Raw genomic sequence first — 15444 nt, 5'->3', positions numbered from 1 at the left:
GTTAAGATGTATTTGTTTGACTTAGAAATTATACATTAGCAATTGAAAAAAAAAAAAAAGAGACTTTTTATATAACATGCTCTTGTAGGGCACAATATAAGGCCTTTACCCTTTGCTTTCACACACACATTTGAAAATGCTTCCATCTCTATGAAAGATTGTAGTTAAAGATGTTTCTTTAGAGTGTTCTTATTTAGACTCATGTATATGTTACTTTCCTCATGCTTCCATAGGTACATTGCAAAAGGCTTCCATTTTTATGACTGAAGATGCAGTTGAAGGGAGGTAGCTGTACAGTTTTCTTTCTCAGAGAGAAGTAAATGCTACTTATGCTTTCACACATACATTGGTAAATGCTTCTATCTTAATGAAAGATGGTCTTAGTTGAAAGATGGTCTCTATATCATGTCATTTCTTGGCATTAAATCTATGGTACTTTCCTTGTGCTTCGACAGAGACATTTGAAAACTCTTCTATCTTCCTGAAAGATGGTAAACAAGGATGGTACCTACACAGTGTTCTTTCTTACATGGCACTTTGCTTATATCTCCACACATACCTTTCAAAACACTTCTGTTTTAATTGTGTCCTATCCCTTGCACCTTGAGTCCTAGTGTTCAGGCCCTTTCTGCCCCACAGGCCTGTTTGGGTTTATGATGATTGCACCTGATATATTGGAGGCCTATTGATAACAGTGCAGAGATCTGCCATGAGGGCTGAGTTGAGGGCTGGCATTAAGGTAAGTTTATGGCTTTCAATGTGGCCTCAGGGGTTGCTGAGGGTCATGTTTAGGATTAGATTTTCACTACAATACTTCTCTCCCACTCCATTCTGAGGGCTGCCTGTGGCACAGTCTCCTTCTGTACCTTCATGCAGTGGCTTAAGTATTCTTACATTTGCCAGGGGTCCAGATCCATTGTACCCTCAGATTGTGAGCTCAGGCCCTGTCATTGCCACAGCCAGGACTAGGACAACTGTTCCAGTTCAGGAGACGATAGGAGCTGATTCAGTGGCAGCAAGGAGATATGACCAGGTACTGAGTTGAGGATGACCCTTAGGATGAGACTCCTGCTTCTTGTTTAATTTCAGTGGGATGTTAATAGTGATGATAAAGTTATGAATTCAGTAAAATCATGCTCTCCCAGAAGAACCCGGGGACTGCATGTGGCATGCTTGGTTCTGTGCTCTTGCCTGAGTAGTCTGACATTGGCCAGGTGTCACAAATCCATTATAACCCCAGAAGTAGTGTTTGAGTGCTTTCAGCCCCACAGGCTGGTCTAGGGTTAGGGTGAGTGAATGGGTGGCAGTTGGAACCTATCTAATGACAGTGTGAGGGCCTACCCTGAGGGCTTATGTTTGTAACTGACACTACAGTGAGGCTCAAGCTTCTGTTCTGACTTCATGGGAATGCTAAGGGTGTTGGTGAGGATTCAGTATTCACTAGAATCCATCTCCTCTGCTGAAAACCAGTGTTGCAAGACGGTTTCTTTTGCTTTCTTCCATCAGTGGTCTGCTATCTTCTAGATATCCCAAAACCATTGGTTCTCAGATTTTTATTTTTTAAGTTTCAGAGAGTGACACAGCCAAGCAAGACAAGGTTTATGGTCCAGGAGATGGTAGGAGTCTATCCAATGACAGTATGGAGACCTGTTGTGAGGCCTGAGTTGAGGGTGAGGATTCAGGTGAACCTCAACATTAGCATTTGCACTCAGGCGCTAAGCCCACTGTGGGATCAGGGGTCAGATTTCTGCTAGATTCATGGTACTTTCTCAGCTATGATGGTGGCACTTGGCCTGGTTTGTTTCTGCATTCCTGTAAGAGTGGTCCTACACCAGTCTTGTATCCCTAACCCCATTGTTCCTCAGATATTGCATTTGGGCCCAGGAAGGAAAATAGCCATGCCTAGCTGAGTGTGAGAATCTGGGAGGTGGTAGGCACCTGTGTCATGGCAGTGAGGGCAAGTGTCTGAGGACAGAGAAAAGGGTTAGAATTAGGGGAGTATGTGGCCCCAGGTACATTCTCCTTGTCTTCCTGAGATTTAGGAACTTCTCTCTAAACATAGTCTATTTCAAGCAACATCCTGAGGGGTTGCAAGCCACATGGTTTCCCCCTATGCTCTTGCCTGATTAGCCTAGCATTACATAGGAGTTCAAAATCTACTGAGATCTCCCAAGTAGGATTCAGGTCTGGTCAGGGCAATATCCAGGGCTAAGGTTAGGGCTACAGAGATTAGGGGCACAAGGGATGGCAGTGCATAGTCCTAACCTGAGGTCTGAATGGAGGTCTGTTATTACAGCGAGGCTCAGTCTTCAGGGATCCCCTCACAGAAATTCTCACAGTGGGGCTGAGTTGCTGGTTTGGGGCTCGAATCCTGTTTGTTTGCAATCTGGGCATTGCAAGTGCCTTGGTCTCCTTCAGTGCTCCTTACTCATTCATCTGACATCAGTCTAGGAGCCAAATCATCTCCGCCCTCAGAACTAGGGTTCATACACCTTTACTTCCATGGCCAGGGCTAAGGTTGAAGTTCTGGGCCAGGAGATGGTGGGAGTCTATTTGATGGCCATGTGGAGACCTGTCCTGAGGCCAGAGTTTAGGGGAGCATTAGTGTGAAACCAGTGTGAATGTTTTTGATCTGTGGGGTTAGGCTCCTTGCTTGGTCCAGGGTCAGGTGTTCCTCAGAATCATGTTATTGGGTCCTCCCTTGTACTTGTCCATGCATGCTTCTCCACAGTCTTGGAGGATTTATCCATACTCTTCCTCTGTCCCACCTCCCATCACTCCTCAGCCTTCTAGTGGGAAGATGCTTCTCTGCAGGCTCCTCTCTCAGTGCTATGTGTATGGCCATTTCCTGGTGCATTCACACACACTTTGGAAAACGAGTCTCAAATCTGAAGAAAAAGGTGGTGCTTATAAGAAAGTTTCTCCACAGTGTTTCTTAGAGTTCAGTGGATGGCGCTTATGTTTCCACATACACATTGATAACATTTCCAGCTTCATGAAAGATATGAGTTGAAAGGGTCATTCTAAATAGACTTGATTCTCCCTCAACGTGAAATCCATGACAAGTTCCTCATGCCTTCACACACACTTTTGAAAATGCTTCTGTCTTCAGGAATAATGACATTCATTGAAACAAATTACTCTACATTGTTGCTTCTTACTGTTAAGTGGATGGCACTTCCCTTTTCTGCCACACATTCACATGGAACTTACAAACATCTTGGGAACTTGCAAACAACACACTCAAGATACAGGATGTTGTTTGAAAGGGCCATTCTGCATGAACTTTTTTCCCAGAGTCAAATATATGTCAACTTCCTTGTACTGCCACACATATTGTGCAAAAAACACTCCTGTCTTCCCAAAGGATGGTACAAAAGAGATTATTTTTCTACAGAGTGGATTCTGAGACAACCTCATCCCATCAAATGCACTTTTCAAAGTGCTTCCATCTTCAGGAAAGAAGATGTTTATTGAAACAGTATTTTTCTACACTGAGGTGTTATATAAGTAAATAATCACTAAATTCTACTCCTGGGGGTACCTGGGTGGCTCAGTGGGTTAAGACCTCTGCCTTCAGCTTGGGTCATGATCCCAGGGTTCTGGGATCAAGTCCCACATAGGGCTTTCTGCTTGGAAGGGAGCCTGCTTCCCCCTCTCTCTCTGCCGTCCTCTCTTCCTACTTGTGATCTCTGTCTGTCAAATAAATAAATAATAAATAAATAAATAAATAAATAAATAAATCTTAAATTCTACTCCTGAAATGAGGAGAATGCCAAATGTTAACTAACTAGGATTTAAATAGAAATTGAAATAAACAACAAAAAGGAAACCTGGGAGCCTGGTAATGTTTTTGTGAGCATGGGAGAGGTGAGGCCACCAGACTACTCGTGATTTGACTTCGGCACTATCTGGGCATTGTGAGGCCTAGGGCATTTGAAATGCCCAGCAGAGAGTGTTTGAGGGTAGGCGGGGCCATCCCTTGTTGGGAAAAGAGCTGGCCTCATCTCTGGGGCAAATAGACATAGGGGCATCTCCCGGATATTTCCCCTTCCTCCTTGAAATGGAGACCTTGACTCTTTTGGTTAGCCATCCCTATATTCTTGCATTATTCCTAATGAGGCCTTGCTTCCATCCAGGGGGGGCTCCCATGCAGCCAACATCCAAGGATTGCTGTGAAGTTCCCACTATAATCCAGTGGTAAGGGGGAGTAATCAGTGTCTGACATCCCAAAAAAACCATGGCATTCGTGATCCTGAGCATGTGCTTGGCCGACTGGTGGTATCATCATGCCCAATAACCAGGTTTCTTCCCTCCCTTGGCTCATCCAGATGCCTTCATTATGAACAGCAGATAAGCTGTGCACATGCAGTATGCCCCAGGACGTGGTTAGTGCAGAAACTGTCCTTTCGAGTCATACCGCACCAAGGTCCCATTCTCAACGCTTAAGCAGCAGTGGCAAGCACCCACATGGTACTGTTGAACCTCTGCTATCGTTATCCACCAGTGAGATGGGTCGGGAAACAGCCAAGTCCAGAAGCTGTCCCTGTCATCCTGAGGGGAGAATGTCAGCTTCTTGCTGACAGGGGTCCCATATGCAAACAATGGGAATTTCTCTTTGCCCAAGTTCACAGGTGTTAGCTCTTCTGGAGGTGGTCCCCTTGCCAGGTGCAATGCCATTCACCACATGAGGCCATTCTCATCTCTCCTCATGAACTTTAAACTTCTGTGTATCCAGGTTGACCCTTTCATTCTTTCCTTAGGGTTTATTTACTGATTTATGTGAGAGAGAGGAAGGAGAGTACACATGACTAGGGGGAGGCTCAGAATGAGAGGATCTTCAAGTAGACTCCCTGCTGAGCACAGAGTTGGTCTTGGGGCCTCATCTCACAATCCATGAGATCCTGACCTCAGCTGCAACCAAGAGTCAGATTCTTAGCCCCCAGAGCCAACCAGAGGGCCCTACCCTTTTCTTTTTACCCAAAACTAGATGAACCCAGGGGATCACTTTGAGCTAGTGTCTTAGAGCCTCTCTCTAACATAGGGATCATGCAGAGATCTTAAGACTGTGGTGACGTTGTGCCACGTTCGTTTCAGAACATTTGGGATATCCAAAACCTTCAGGGGTCTGAAGAGGCTCAGCAGAAAATGTTTGTGTGGGGGCCAAACTATAGGGTTTTGGTGGAAGTTGGCCTCATTCCAGGGGCAAGGAGAAACAAAGTGAGATCTCTCCCTGGCAGGATTTTCTTTTCCCCCTCTCCTGTGTGAAGTGTAGAACATGGATCCTCTCAGTACACCTTCCTATAACCTTCTGTATTTCTGACTATGTAAAGACATGGCTCACATTCAGGGGGGATAGAGCTCTCATTCACACTGACATCACAAGAATATTTTAATGAGTTCTCACATTGTTTCTGTGTAACTGAGCATAATTGTTGTCTGCCATATTCCCAGGAGGATGGCCCTCCTGTCCCTGTACAGTTGCTGCTCAAAGGACAGTGGTTAGTGCACTGATGATTAGCCATCCAATCACCCCACCCATGTCACTCTCACACCTGTGTGTACCACATGCAATTGCATACCCCACAGACACCACACAAACAGCAGGCCCAGGCACACTTCCATCACATGCCCATGGCGCAAACTACACAGGGCCACCACACACAACACAGTGCCTGGAGACACAGTACCAATACCTCACACACACACTGCATCCATACACCAAACACCTACACACTTCAATAGAGCACACCCATATGAGATATACACCATATACCCACCACTCCTACACAGAACACATATATACACTGCATTCACCCTTCACACACTTGAAAACACATAATATGCACACACCACACACCATACCTATGCCACAGACACATAGACACATATTACCACACAATCTCCAAACACACTGTGCACATATGCAACATATACCATGTATGTGCCACACACAAGACTCTCACCCAACAATGTAACACACATTTAGACATACAGAATGCAGACCAAGTTAACTACACACACACACACACACACTCCACAACAAAATGCACAATGTATGCCACCCACCTACTATACACACACCACCCAAAAAACGTATATACCAAACACATACCACACACACATGTTTCATTTACCTCATATACAGCATGGTCACACCAGGAGCGCCAAGTATATTTAATGCAAATACGTCACTGAAACAGAACATTGTGGGTACACACACACACACAAGAAGGCACACGCCATCACTTTCCTACAGAAACTCACATGCATGTCAGACACCACACTCAAATTTCCTAGACGACACATTCACCAGTCCACTACCACTAAATTCATCACACATACACCTCATACCACACACAATGTGTGTGTAACACATACACACTTCCAAACACACACACAATGCCTACAGACATGCACACCACAAATACAAAATACACATGACACACACTGCACACACAGCACACACAATCACACACAGACATCACACATGCACCACACAATTACATGTACACTGCCCACACAGAAATCCCACAAACACCACACAAATGCTAAACACCCACACCACAAAGAAACCTCAGAAGCTGAACACACAGTACATACAATAGTCACATCACCCATACAATACCAGCACTTGTCAATCACACACAGACTGGCACCACACACATAACCACACTCACCCATGCACCATGAAAACACATGAACACCACACACAACACTCATAGTACACACACTCCAAAAGGCCACCAAACGGGCACACCTACAACACAGACACATCACACCTACAACACACACCACCTATACAATGCAAACACACACCACACACCATACAAACATTGCACAAGAAGAGACACACCACTCACATCCCACATTGAATCCACGAGTATAACACACAGGCAACAAATTCATACCACACATAATTGACCCATTAACACATGTACATCACAAACAAAAGACACATGACACTTACAACACATAGACCACATACACACACACACACACACACACACCCCTACCCACATCATATAGACCACACACACTACCCAATAGAATACATGCACTACACATATTCCGCAAAATGCACGCTCAAACACACACAACACACATACCAAACACGAACCTACCACAAAGGCACTGGACACCCCATACACAAAAATGTCACATACTCCCTTCACACACACTACAGTTGCACCAATAGCCACCACACATTCAGCACCTACCCACCCTGCATACACTGTCCATATGCCACAACTCTACAACTCACCCACTCCTTACATCACCGCACACTTACCAAAGAAACACAACACACTGGCCTCACACACACACCAGACATAGGCCAAATGAACACACAAAACCCACACAAACACCAACATACACATAAATACTTTACACAATATAATGTACACCGCACAGGCAACGCACATTACAGGCATGTACTAAGTACATGTAGGTCACCTAACAACATACGCCACATATATGCCAGACACTCACACTTCGACAACAGAAAAAACAGGTCACACAACATGCACACCATATGCAAACTAAAATATACCATGCGCACCCATGCATCTCCCACCAACACACCACACATGGGCCACATGCAAACACAGTAGGCACACACACACACACACACACACACACACAGAGCATGCACACACCATCGATACACCACACTCAGCCCACACAGACCACCCAAAACTACATCACACATACACCATGCACAGAACACACAAATAACCCATGCACAACACATGCACCACAAACACACTGCACATATATCATATATACACACCACAGATACCCCACCCATACACACTGTTATGCCCCAATAATGGGTCCGTGATTAAAGGAGTGAGACTGATAAAAAGCGAGGGTCAATCAAAGCTTTATTTCACACCAAGCATCAAGAATCTAACCAAATGTTCAGGGACGCACCTCTTACAAGAGAGGGTGACCCTTCCCTGTTTCACAGACTAGTTTTTAAGGGCAAAAGCCATGCAGTTGGGCCTGGCCACGCACAGTGACCAATGAGATTGTAACACACACAGGAAACTCCACAGTGATGCTAGGTGACCAAATGAATTACAATTTACCCTAGTAGACATTTGAACCAGCCTATTACACCTTGATTAGGATTGGCGCCAAAAGGCTCCCAAAGGGTGGAGCCCATACTCCTTGGTAACCAGGGAGACAGTATGCACCCCCCCTCCACTGAGGTCTCCACCTGGCCTGACCCACCTTTGTATCTGGGCTTTGTTACCTGAAGCTGGTTTCCGGGATTGTCTCCAAGTAAATCCCCTGGGGGAAGGGGAGCAGGGACAGTTTCTAAATAGGTCCTTACACACACTACACAAACACCAAACATACACTACACAAAACACATCTCCAACACACACAAACCACACATATAACACAGAAAACAGACCACATATACACCACTCAGGAACTACACACAAAAACACCACACCTCTACACTCAGCTACACCCACATACTCTTTTTTTTAAAAGATTTTATTTATTTATTTGACAGAGATCACAAGTAGGCAGAGAGGCAGGCAGAGAGAGAGGAGGAAACAGGCTCCTGGCTGAGTAGAGAGCCCAATGCGGGGCTCGATCCCAGGACAGTGGGATCATAACCTGAGCCGAAGGCAGAGGCTTTAACCCACTAAGCCACCCAGGCGCCCCATACACCCACATATTCAACACACCTCCATAGACCACACACACCACAAAGTCAGAACACTTATCCCACTCACATCACATGCAAACCACACTATCTACAAACTCACCCATACACCATACCACACACTATTCAAATAATGAGCACAGACAGACACTCAAACACACACACACAGAGGCACACACACGTGCACAAAAACACACATGCCTGCTTAACACTTGGATGGCTGGTGTCAGCTTGCTGAACTGTACCAAGCTTGTCTCCATCTCCCAGCTGATGGACAGGCCTTCATTAGAAAGAGAAGAGAGTTCACCCATGCACAGAGCTCTCCATGGCATGGCCTGTCCAGAGAGAGCCCTTGTATTTAATACCGCACTGAGTTCTAGTTAGAAACACTGGAGGGAGAGGGGGAGACAAGATGGCAAGAAGTAGGAGGAGGTGCTCTTTCAACCTGCCCCCTAAAGTGAGCTGATTATCTCTATCAAAGAACTCTGATCACCCATGAAATCAGCCTAGGATTAGAATTATACACTTCTGGATCTCTACCGGGGCAGAAGACACCAGTGGACAGGTAAAGCAGAGTGGGAACATCGGACTGATATCAGAAAATAAACAAAAGGGAGAGGGAGCCACCAGAAGCAACACATTGGAAAGTAATACCCCAATACAAGAGTGAGCTATGATTGGGGACCAGCATTAACTTGGAGTCTGGTTGAAAGCACTCAAAAAGAACAAAAGATCTTAAGGGGAAATTGGTGGAATTGGGCGGCTAGGGATAGGGCTTAAGTCCACAGTCCCAGGACTGCCACTGTCAGCAGGGAACCAAAGAGTGCAGCAAAGAAACCAGGTCTTGGTCCCTGAGCCACTGGCACACCTGATAGCGTCTGGGTGGCGGCTCCCATGAGGGTGAAGGAGCCTGCCGTGGATGCCACAGCTTGCTATGGACGCCAGCTGGCAGAACCACAGCCTTTTGCACTATGCACGTGCACGTAATCAGGGTCTGAGTAGCGCCCCACACGCTCCCCTGAAAGAAGCCTGTGGCTTGCTAGGACCCAGAGAGTCTGAGCACTCTAAGCCTGGGCCAGTGTGAAAATCTCAGTGTGCTATCTCTTGTTGGGACCTCTCTGGTGGTCTGGACCTGCCCAGACAGCTGTGGCTAGTAATTTGTCATGGTTTGGGGTACAAGTGAGAGTTCCTGTGACCCCAGAGACTGTAACTGGGGACGTGATCTGCCAGTGGCAGAGGGGGAATTTATGTGCTCTGGGGCACCCAGAAGGGAACAGACTGAGGCTTCTTTCTGAGATGGAGGTCTGGGTGCAGTTTGCCTTCCTCTCTAAACCTCCAAAGAATGGGCCAAAAGCCGCCAAGGGGAGAAAAAACAAACAAACAAAAAAACAAAAAACCCTCCAGATAACAAAAGCCTGAAAAACCAGTTTCCTCAGAGCCCAGCCCCTTGATGGGGGCAGGAGGACTCAGCTCTAGCAAGACTCCCTGAAAAACCACGTGGCAGGCCACTCCCCAAGAAAGCCAGCCAAAAAACAAACAAACAAACAAACAAAACCAAGAGGATAACCACTACTAATTCATAGATACAACTTTTATTTTTAATTCATTCCCACTATTCTGGCTCTTTTCATTTTTTTTAAAACATTTCTTTTTAACTTATTTGCCATCACAATGAGATGTTCAGTACCTCAAATTCCATACTAGCCTTTTAACCTGTACTTTTTTGATACATGTATCTGTTTATCATTTGCTTTTCTATTTTTTAATTTCTTTTCTTTTCTTTTATTATTTTTTTTATATTCATATAGAGACAAGCTTCAACGCAATCACCTTCACCCAATCAATGCTAACCCTATAGGTAAACCGGTTTTAATACCCCTTTATTTCAGGATAGTTGAGTCCTTTAACAAAGATATCAAGATACATCCGGGAAGAATCAATATAAACTTCCTCGCTCACACTGAGAATTGAGAGCCACCCACCCATCTTATTCTTCTGTCAGTGTTTCTGCGTATTTGTTTTGGTTCTGGTAGTATATAAATTTTATACTTTGGGTTCATTTTGATGGGGTTCTTATTTATTTATTTATTTATTTTTCTCTTGTCATCTATCTGTTTTTGTTTGTTTACTTTATAAATCTTACTTTGGGGCCTATTTGGGCTGGACCTTCTCTTTTATTTTATCTTTTCCCCCCCCATGCGTGTGTGTCTCTCTCTCTCTTATTTTTTTTCTTTTTCCTTTCTTTTTGGTGGGGACTTGATTGGTCAAAAGCATTCCAGAGTACACCTAGCTTGCACCACAGTTGAAACATTCACTTACACATCTGTTCAGTCATATCTCATCAAAATGACTAGAAAGAGGAGTGCCCAACAGAAGAAAATTTCAGAGACTGGGCCCTCTCCATCAGAGCTATAGGATATGGACATAAACAGTATGTTGGAAAGGGAATTCATGCTAACAATTATCCAAGCAATAGCTAGGTTGGAGAAAGCCTTTGATGACAAAATGGAATTGATTAGGGCAGAAGTGAAAGCCACCAAGGATGATGTTCACAATGTTCTCAGTGAGCTCCAATATAATCTAAATTTTCAAAAAGCTAGGTAACTGAAGCAGAAGATAAAATTAATGATCTGGAGGACAAAAAGAGAAAAAGGATGAGGAGGAAAGCTGAAACAAACAGCTTAGAAGTCACGAAAACAGAATTAGGAAATAAATGATGCCATGAAAAGTTCCAACGTCAGAATTATTGGAATCCCTGAGGGGGAGGAGAAAGAAAGAAGACTGGAGGATACACTTGAACAAATTCTCCATGAAAAATTTTCCAATCTGGCAAATTGAACTAGCGTTCGTGTCCTAGAGGCAGAAAGGTATGCCCCCAAGTTGATAGAATCTAGAAAGACCTTGAGACCCCTGATTGTGAAAATGATGAATCATAATTTTAGACAGGAACTCTTGAAAACAGCTAGGGCGAAGAGATTTCTTACATACAGAAGTAAGCCTATCAGAATAATGTCAGACCTGTCCACAGAAACCTGGCAAGCCAGAAAAGGCTGACAAGATGTATTCAGGGCACTAAATGCGAAAAACATGGAGCCAAGAACTCTTGTTCCAGCAAGACGGACATTCAAAATGGATGAAGAGATAAAGAGCTTCCAAGATGGGCAAGTTTTTTTTTAAGATTTTATTTGTTTATTTGACACAGACAGATCACAAGTAGGCAGAGAGGCAGGCAGAGAGAGAGAGAGGAAGAAGCAGGCTTCCTGCCAAGCAGAGAGTCCCATGCGGGACTCGATCCCAAGACCCTGAGATCATGACCCAAGCCAAAGGCAGAGGCTCAACCCACCGAGCCACCCAGGCGCCCCAAGATGGGCAAGTTTTAAAAGAGTATGTGACCACTGTAAGAAATATTAAGGGGGGTTCTATAAAAGAGGAAAAGCCCAGGAACATCATTGAACAGAAATATATGGAGACAATCTATAGAAACAAAGACTTCAAAGGTAACACGATATCCATAAAAACGTATCTCCCAATAATCACTCTCAATGCAAATGACTAAATGCGCCCATAAAATGGCACAGGGTTGCAGAGTGGATAAAATGACAAGACCCATTCATATGCTGTCTACAAGAAACCCATTCTGAACCTAAGGACACATCCAGACTGGAATTGAGGGATGGAGAAGCATCTTTTATGCCAATGGGTCTCAAAAGAAGGCTGTGGTAGTGATTCTCATATCAGATAAATTAGACTTTAAAGACTATAGTCAGAGATACAGAAGGACACTACATCATTCTTAAAGGGACTATCCACCAAGAAGATCTAACAATTGTAAATATTTATGCCCCCAATATGGGAGCAGCCAATTACATAAAAAAAAAAAAAACCTGTTAATCAAGATAAAGAGTCAAATTGATATGAATACATTAATAGCAGGAGAACTTAACATGCCTCTTTCAGAAATAGATCATTCAAGCAGAAAATTAATAAAGAAACAAGAGCATTGAATAACACATTGGACCAGATGGACCTCATAGATATATACAGAACATTCCACCCTGAAACAACAGAATGCTCATTCCTCTCAAGTGCACATGAAACCTTCTCCAGAATAGACCACATACTGGGTCACAAATCAGGGCTCAACTTGATCTTTCAAAGATCGAGATTATTCCCTGCATATTCTCAGATCACAATGCTTTGAAACTGGAGCTCAACCACAAAGAAACGTTTGGAAGGAATTCAAATACCTAGAAACTAAAGACCACCTTGCTTTAGAATGCTTGGATCAACCAGGAAATCGAAGAAGAACTGAAACAATTCATGGAAACCAATGAGAATGAAGACACTTTGGTCCAAAACACATGGGATACAGCAAAGGCAGTCCTAAGGGGGAAATACATAGTCATCCAAGCTTCCCTCAAAAAAACTGAAAAATCCATAATACACCAGCTGTATCTACAACTTAAAGAACTGAAGAATCAACAACAAATTAAGCCAACTCCACACACAAGAAGGGAAATAACCAAGATTACAGCAGAGATCAATGAGATAGAAGCTAGAGATACTGTAGAATGCATCAATGAAACTAGAAGCTGGTTTTTTTTTTTTTTTTTGAAGAATCAATAAGATCGATAAACCATTGGCCAAACTAATGCAAAAGAAAAGAGAAAAGGCCCAAATTAATAAAATTATTAATCAAAAAGGGAGAGATCCTGAATAACACCAAGTAAATAGAAACAAACATCAGAAATTATTGCCAACAGCCATATGCCAATAAGTTAAGCAACCTAGATGAAATAGATGCATTCCTGGAAACCTATAAACTTCCAAGACTGCATCAGGAAGAAATTGACAACCTGAAGAGACTAATATCTAGTAACGAGATTGACGCAGTGATCAAAAACCTCCAAGAAACAAGAGCCCAGGACCTAAGGGGTTCCCTGGGGAATTCCAACAAACTTTCAAAGAAGAAATAATACCTATTCTCCAGAAGCCGTTTCAAAAAATTGAAGCAGGAGGTAAACTTCCAGACTCTTTTTATGAAGCCAGCATTATCCTGGATCCCAAACCAGGCAAAGACCCCACCAAAAAGGAGAATTTCAGACCAATATCCCCAATGAATATGAATGCTAATATTCTCAACAAGATCCTAGCCTATAGGATCCAACAGCACATTAAAAAGATTGTCCACCATGACCAGGTGGGATTCATCCCTGGGATGGTTAGTTCAACATGGGTGGTTCAACCCTGGCAAATCAATGAGTATGATAGAACAAGTCAATAAGAGAAGAGAGGAAAACTACGTGGTCCTCTCAATTGATGCAGAAGAAGGCTTTGACAAAACACAGCATCTGTTCCTGATTAAAACGCTTCAAAGTATTGGAATAGAGGGAAGATTCCTCAACTTCACAAAATCTATCTATGAAAAACCCAAAGCAATATCATCCTCAATGGGGAAAAGCTCACAGCCTTCCCGTTGAGATCAAGAACACAAGAGTGCCCACTCTCACCACTCTTGTTCAACATAATATTAGAAGTCCTAGCAACAGCAATCAGACAACAAAGAGAAATAAAAGGTATTCAAATTGGCAATGAAGAAGTCAAACTCTCTCTTTGCAGATAACATGATCCTTTATACAGAAAAACCAAAAGATTCCACCCCCAAACTACTAGAACTCATACAGCAATTCAGTAATGTTGCAGGATACAAAATCACTATACAGAAATCAGTTGCTTTCTTATACACTAACAATGAAAACACAGAAATGGAAATTAGAGAATCAATTCCATTTACTATAGCACTAAGAACCATAAGATACCTGGGAATAAACCTAGCTAAAGAGGTAAAGGATCTGTACTTGAGGAACTACAGAACACTTATGAAAGAAATCGAAAAAGACACAAAAAGATGGAAGACCATTCCATGCTCATGGATCAGAAAAATAAACATTGTTAAAAATGTCTATATTGTGTAGTGAAATCTATTCTTTCAATGCCATTCCAATCAAAATTCTATCAGCATTTTTCAAAGAGCTGGAGGAAACAATCCTAAAATTTGTATGGAATCTGAAGAGACCCTGAATTGCCAAGGAAATGTTGAAAAAGAAAAACAAAACTGGCAGCATCACGTTGTCTGACTTCAAGCTTTTACTACAGGCTGTGATCACCAAGACAGCATGGTACAGGCATAAAAACAGACACATATACCAGTGGAACAGGGTAGAGAGTCCAGATATGAGCCCTCAACTCTATGGTCAAATAATCTTCGACAAAGCAGGAATAAAATATACAGTGGAAAAAAAACAGTCTCTTCAATAAATCGTGCTGGGAAAATTGGACAGCTATGTGTAGAAGAATGAAACTCAACCATTCTCTTACACCATACACAAAGATAAACTCGAAATGGATAAAAGACCTCAATGTGAGACAGGAATCCATCAGAATCCTAGAGGAGAACATAGGCAGTAACCTCTTCGATATCAGCCACAACTTCTTTCAAGATATGTCTCTAAAGGCAAAGGAAACAAAAGCAAAAATGAATTTTGGGGACTTCATCAAGATCAAAAGCTTCTGCACAGCAAAGGAAACAGTCAACAAAACAAAGAGGCAACTCACGGAATGGGAGAAGATATTCGCAAATGGTAGTACAGACAAAAGGCTAATATCCAGGATCTATAAAGAACTTCTCAAACTCAACACACACAAAACAGACAATCATATCAAAAAATGGGCAGAAGACTTGAAGACACTTCTCCAAT

Source organism: Mustela nigripes, chromosome 18, assembly GCF_022355385.1.
Source record: "Mustela nigripes isolate SB6536 chromosome 18, MUSNIG.SB6536, whole genome shotgun sequence".
Classification (NCBI taxonomy): domain Eukaryota; kingdom Metazoa; phylum Chordata; class Mammalia; order Carnivora; family Mustelidae; genus Mustela; species Mustela nigripes.
This window is presented reverse-complemented; position numbering follows the sequence as displayed.